The sequence below is a fragment of the Tupaia chinensis genome, unplaced genomic scaffold (assembly GCF_000334495.1).
Source record: "Tupaia chinensis unplaced genomic scaffold, TupChi_1.0 Scaffold000070_1, whole genome shotgun sequence".
Classification (NCBI taxonomy): domain Eukaryota; kingdom Metazoa; phylum Chordata; class Mammalia; order Scandentia; family Tupaiidae; genus Tupaia; species Tupaia belangeri.
In genome coordinates, this window is record NW_006159530.1 from 3,185,302 (window position 1) to 3,190,923 (window position 5,622).

The following is a 5,622-nucleotide window of genomic DNA, read 5'->3' on the forward strand; positions in this document are numbered from 1 at the left end:
TGGAGGAGAAGGGATTGCAGCATGGCCATCCCTCCTGGGGGGTGATTACTCGCTTTCTGTCTCTCTGTCTCTCTCCGTCTGTTTGGCGAGCGCACGCACCCTATAGTGAAAAACCTCTCCCAAAAAAAACAACTTCCATTAACGTTTCTTGTAAGGCAAATCTAGTGGTGATAAACTTTCTCAGCTTTTCTTTGTCATGAAACTTTTTATCTCTCCTCTATTTGTGAAGAACAACTTTGTTAATTATAATATTCTTAGCATATTTTTTTTTTTTACTTTCAGTACTTTAAGTATATCATCTCTTTCCTTGCAAGATTTCTGTGGTGAAGTTCACTGATAGTTTTATGGGAATCTTCTATGTATAACTTGTCATTTTTCTTTTGCAGCTTTCAAAATTCTTCCTTTATCTTTGACTTTTAACAGTTTTTAAATTTTTTTATATGTGACAGAGTGCATGCACATGCATGTGTGAGAAAGAACAGAAACAGAATGAAGGAGAGAGATATGAGTACCCTTCATAGGGCGTGGTCTTATTGCAATTCCCTTCCTCCAATCCCTTAGCTTGTTGAATCTTTAGCACTCCCATAAGTGCCTAGCATGTTTCAGACTGAACTAGCTATGAATATGAACTACAGTGACCAGATGGGATCCAACTTATCTTAGGCATTTTTACTGAATCACAGACTGGTCTGTCTTTTGTGAATTTGATTATATTATATCTTGGTAAAGATCTCTTTTTATTTAATTTATTTAGGATTATTTGAGATTCATGTGTTTGGATGTTCATTTCTCTCTCCAAATATGAAAAGTTTTCTGTCATATTTTTTTAAGTTTTCTTCTCTGCTTTCTCTGGGACTCTTTTAATTTGTATATGAGTTCACTTGATGTTATCCCAAGTCTCTCAGGCCAATTGCACTGGATATTGTTCCTTTCTTGTTCAATTGTTTGTTTTTTTTTTCTCTAACTGCATAATTTAAAGCAGCTAGTCTTCAGGTCCACTAATTCTTTTCAGGTTTATCAACTATGCTGTTGAAGTGTCACATGGAATCTTTCACATCAGTCATTGTATTCTTCAGTTCCAGAATTACTGTTTGGTTCTTCTTTATGATTCTCTTTGTTGAATTTCTAATTTTGTTCACGTATTCTTTTTCTGATTTTGCTTACTCATTTCTGTGTTCTTTGGCAACTTACTTAGCTTTCTCTGGATAATTATTATATTTTGAATTCTTTGTCAAGCAGTTCTTAGATTTCCATTTCTTTAGGACTGGTTACTCACATTTTATTTTGCAACTTTGGAGATGTATTGTTTTTCTGATTGTGATCATTGTAGCTATGGGCTAATATCTGTGCATTTGAAAAAGTAGTCCTCAATTTCAGCCTTTATAGATTAGCTTCATCACAGACAACTTTACACCAATCAGCCTGTGCAGAGATTTTGGATAGGCCAACTGGTAGGGCCCATGGATCAGCCTACCATGGATGAATTCTTAGGCAGGCTGGCCTGGTGCCTGGGTGACCAGGTAGATAAGCCTTTGACTTGATCCAGAGGAGCAAACCAAAGCCTGAGTTCACAGAGGTTTACCTGGCAGTAGGGTGGACCATGAGCTTGAGTCTATAAGGGCCAGCATAGTACTAAGATGTCCCTAAACCTGAAGCTCACAGAAGTATGCTTGGGTCCTTGGTCATAGGAATCTGACTTGAATTCTGGACCCGTAAAGCCTGATCTGGATTGGAATAAGTCTGGGGCCTGGGTCTGCAGAGTTACCAGACTGGAGCCTGGTTCTATAGGAGCCAAGCTGGTCATAGGTCAGGTCTGAATGAAGTCTGGAGCTTCAGGGGTTGGCTTGTTTCTAAGTTGGGCCTAATACCCCCTTTTCTGACAAAAACTTGTTCAAAACATTGGCTACAGACATGCACTATTTGCTCAAGCTTTAATCTGACTCTGACTCAACTACTTTGGGATTTTCTAATATATATATTCTGGCTTTATCATCTCTCTTTAGGTGCAGGCCTAGTCATCTTTGCTCTCTGATTCCGTTGTAATATCTACATGAGCTCTAGATTGGTTCTTAAGTTCTCCATTATCAGCCTCCTACACAGTTTACTTCTCATTCGTTAACTACTTTGGTTGGTTCTTCTTACCCATATGCATCAACATCTGCATGACACAAAATGAGTGACGGCCTCACCACTGATAGAAGATCTCCACCCAACACTTCATCTACTGTAGCTTCTCTCCTTTTCCTTGTTACAGTTGATTCATTATTTAATAACCTAGGACTTCAAAAAAACAAAATTTTGTGATAGCATGAACTAGTAGGTGCTTAGGCAAATTCTTCTGACAATGCAAGCATACACACACACACACACACACACACACACACACACGCACACACATTTTATTAACTACAATACCTGTACACCCATATACACACAAATTTTTGCATGTTTGCCATCGAAGTTTCTAATAATTTCGGAGATGTTTTGGCTAATTAGAAATGTAGGCAAATGGTCTAAAATAAATCCTAGACCTCTTCTTTATTAATGTTTGTTCTTTTACAATTTTTATCTTTCTTTGTAGCCTTGTTTGTAAAATGGGGATAATAATACCTTTTTCCAGGGTTGTTGTGAATAACAAGATGATGCACATAAAAGTAGTTTAATGTAATGCCTAGGTATTAGTACCTTCCATCTGTGGGATTATGACCATACGGCTCTTATATAACTCTTGATTGTCTACATTTATTAAAATCACTTTAATATTATAAAAGATCACTTTACCATTGCATGTTACCTATATCTACTATTACCTTTAAATTTAGGTTATTTGGAGGTGAACCCCAAGTTCCTTTTCTAAATTTTAAAATTTAAATTTCTGTAGCTTTTCCTCATAGGTCTTATATATCTTATTAAGATGTAAAGACACATATAAAAACATAACTGACTTTTAAGTACCTAATATTCAGAGAGAAAGCCTCGGTAGATATCTTAGTTTTGTGAGGATTATTGTCATTCCAAAACATTACATATGAATATAGTTGAGTTTTTGTTAAAAACAAACAAACAAAAAACCCTTGAATTGGGTGCCTGAGTGGCTCAGCAGTAAAATGAGACACTCTGCAAGGTTGACGCATGTGGGAGAGATGCAGGCTCACAATCCAGAAGCCTCCCCGACTGTACCCAGGCTTGTGTGTGCCCATGAGCCACAGCTGGCGAAGGCCTGGAGTACACCGTGGTATCAAGCCCCTGTTGGGCTACCGTCTGTCTTTCTATCTTTCTGTCTATTGCACTCATAGAGAAAGAAATAAACTTGAACAACAAAAAGAGGCTGTAAATTGGATGATTTACTCTCTGACTTGAGAGCTTCTCTTCTAAAAGAGATACTAGTTAAGACATGCCTAAGGGAAATATAAATAACTAATTCCATATTGAAAAGATATTAAATTTAATATAATTTATTTCTTAACTTGGGCAGTGAATATAGAGGTATTAATTCTTGTTTGACTGAAATATTTCATAGTAAATTAACTGAGTATTCAAAAATATAGAGGCAGACTTGTGGACAGGTAAATTAATTTATAATGTTTTCTTTTATAGCCCACAAAACGGTGCTTAATTAATTTTACATTAAAACTTAATTGTGCACTGTAAGTTGAGGGAGCTTTATATTTTCTTTAACAAAGAGTAAAATTGGTTTTACATTTACTTATTTTGTGCTCTACACTCAGTGTTGACTCTCAGTTATGCCCAATCTAGAAATACACAGTTCTCTACATTTTGCTTCCATATTTTATGCATCTATCAATAGATTTTCTTTATTAGATCTGTTTCTTATAGCTTTGTGGCTTGTCTTAGTTGTACTGAATTTAAGTATTCATTCTACTAACTAGTATTTCTGCATACCTAATGAACATGGTCATTCATGCTATTGATTGAACTATTAATACCATTAAATGCAGGAATAATTGGGATGGAAAAAACAATAGTTATGCCATTCCAGGGTAATATAACCCATCGATTTCAATTATTTGCATATTCACTAGTGATATGTACCCACCTTAATAAGTATATATGGTCTATTATTTCTATAAAGGTAATGGATACATGTATTCATACGTTACTCAGTACAGAAGCAAAAGCCTAACTATGACATGACAGGTTAGCGCCACAACTTTTCCTTTATCTATAAAATCTGTTATCAATTGACCACAGAATTTAAGCAGTTTCTTATCACTACTTAACAAGAAAAATTAAGCAGTTCTCTGAAAAGGATCACATAACAACCACCCATATTATCCTCATTTTTAGATAAAAATTTATAGCCCTGAGAGTATAATATAACTTCATTAGTTTTTTTTTTCTCATGTGTGTTTGGGTATGCATGTCTGTGACTTCCAAATTCAAATACACCTGAAAATAGGTGGGAAAGTTTCCCATCTTACATTATCTATTTAATCTTAGATGGTAATTAGCAGGTTTATCAGTTGTCTTTCTTTATTGTTTTATCAGGAATAACAAATAATGGGTCAAAAATGGTCAATTTCCCTATCATAATAAAATGTGGAGATTTTAGATATACAAGATTTTAGATGAGTTAAGTGTTCAAAATAACAACAATTTGCTCTTATGTTCTTCAGAAAGTTTAACAAGTTACCTATTAGTTATTATATTCTATATGACACGATAGAGCCATAGTACTGATAGCCAAAATATTTCAGTCATGAAAACACGAATGGGGATTTCATGCTCTGATTAGCATAGCCAATCAGCATAGCCATTGAATAAATCTAGTTTGTAGCCATCATCACGGAGATTTCACATGGAGATTTTTTCTTCTTACCTTTCCCATTATTACTTATATTTTGTGACTTAATCATGAGTTGAATGAAAAGATATAAGACTCAGAGCAGGATGTTATTGCACACAAGTTATAAAACTTAGGTACACAGAAAGGCCCATGAGAAAAACCCCCAAGCTGGAGTATTTATTGCTATCTAACTCAAAAATATATTTGAAATTTTCTACTCCACAATTAATGGTGTTAAAATTAATGTTGAAAAATGTGTCAGAAAATAAATCAATGAAATGAAGCAAACCTGATACATTAGAATTATTGCAAGATATTTTTAGACCTAAGGAACCATTTTCATATGCTAATTTGCTCTAAAAAAGATAATTCTCCAAATAAATTGGACTATTGCAACTGTTCAGTTGACTCTGACCAGATGAACTCTGAGGTAAATTAAATTTTTCTAGCAAGGGTAGTTTTCATAGCAAAAGATTCAAATTTTGAAAACAATGAAAGTAATACTGAGCAATACAAAAGACAACTTAGATTGTGAGGCTATGTAATGTTTCTTGATAGATAATAATGTAAAAACATTGATCTAAACAAACCATTTAAAAAGTTCCTTGAAAGATCAATCAAATGCCAATGGAAGGGCCAGCAGTTGGTGTAGTGGTTAAGAGCGCTGGACTCCCGCATGGCGGATTATGGTTTGAGTCCTGGACCTGGTGGCTTGCTTTCTTGCTTGCCCTCTCACACTCTCTCTCTCACTCTGTCCCTCTCTGGTCAAATTAAAAATAAATACATAAATAAAGTTAAATAAAATAATTTTTAAA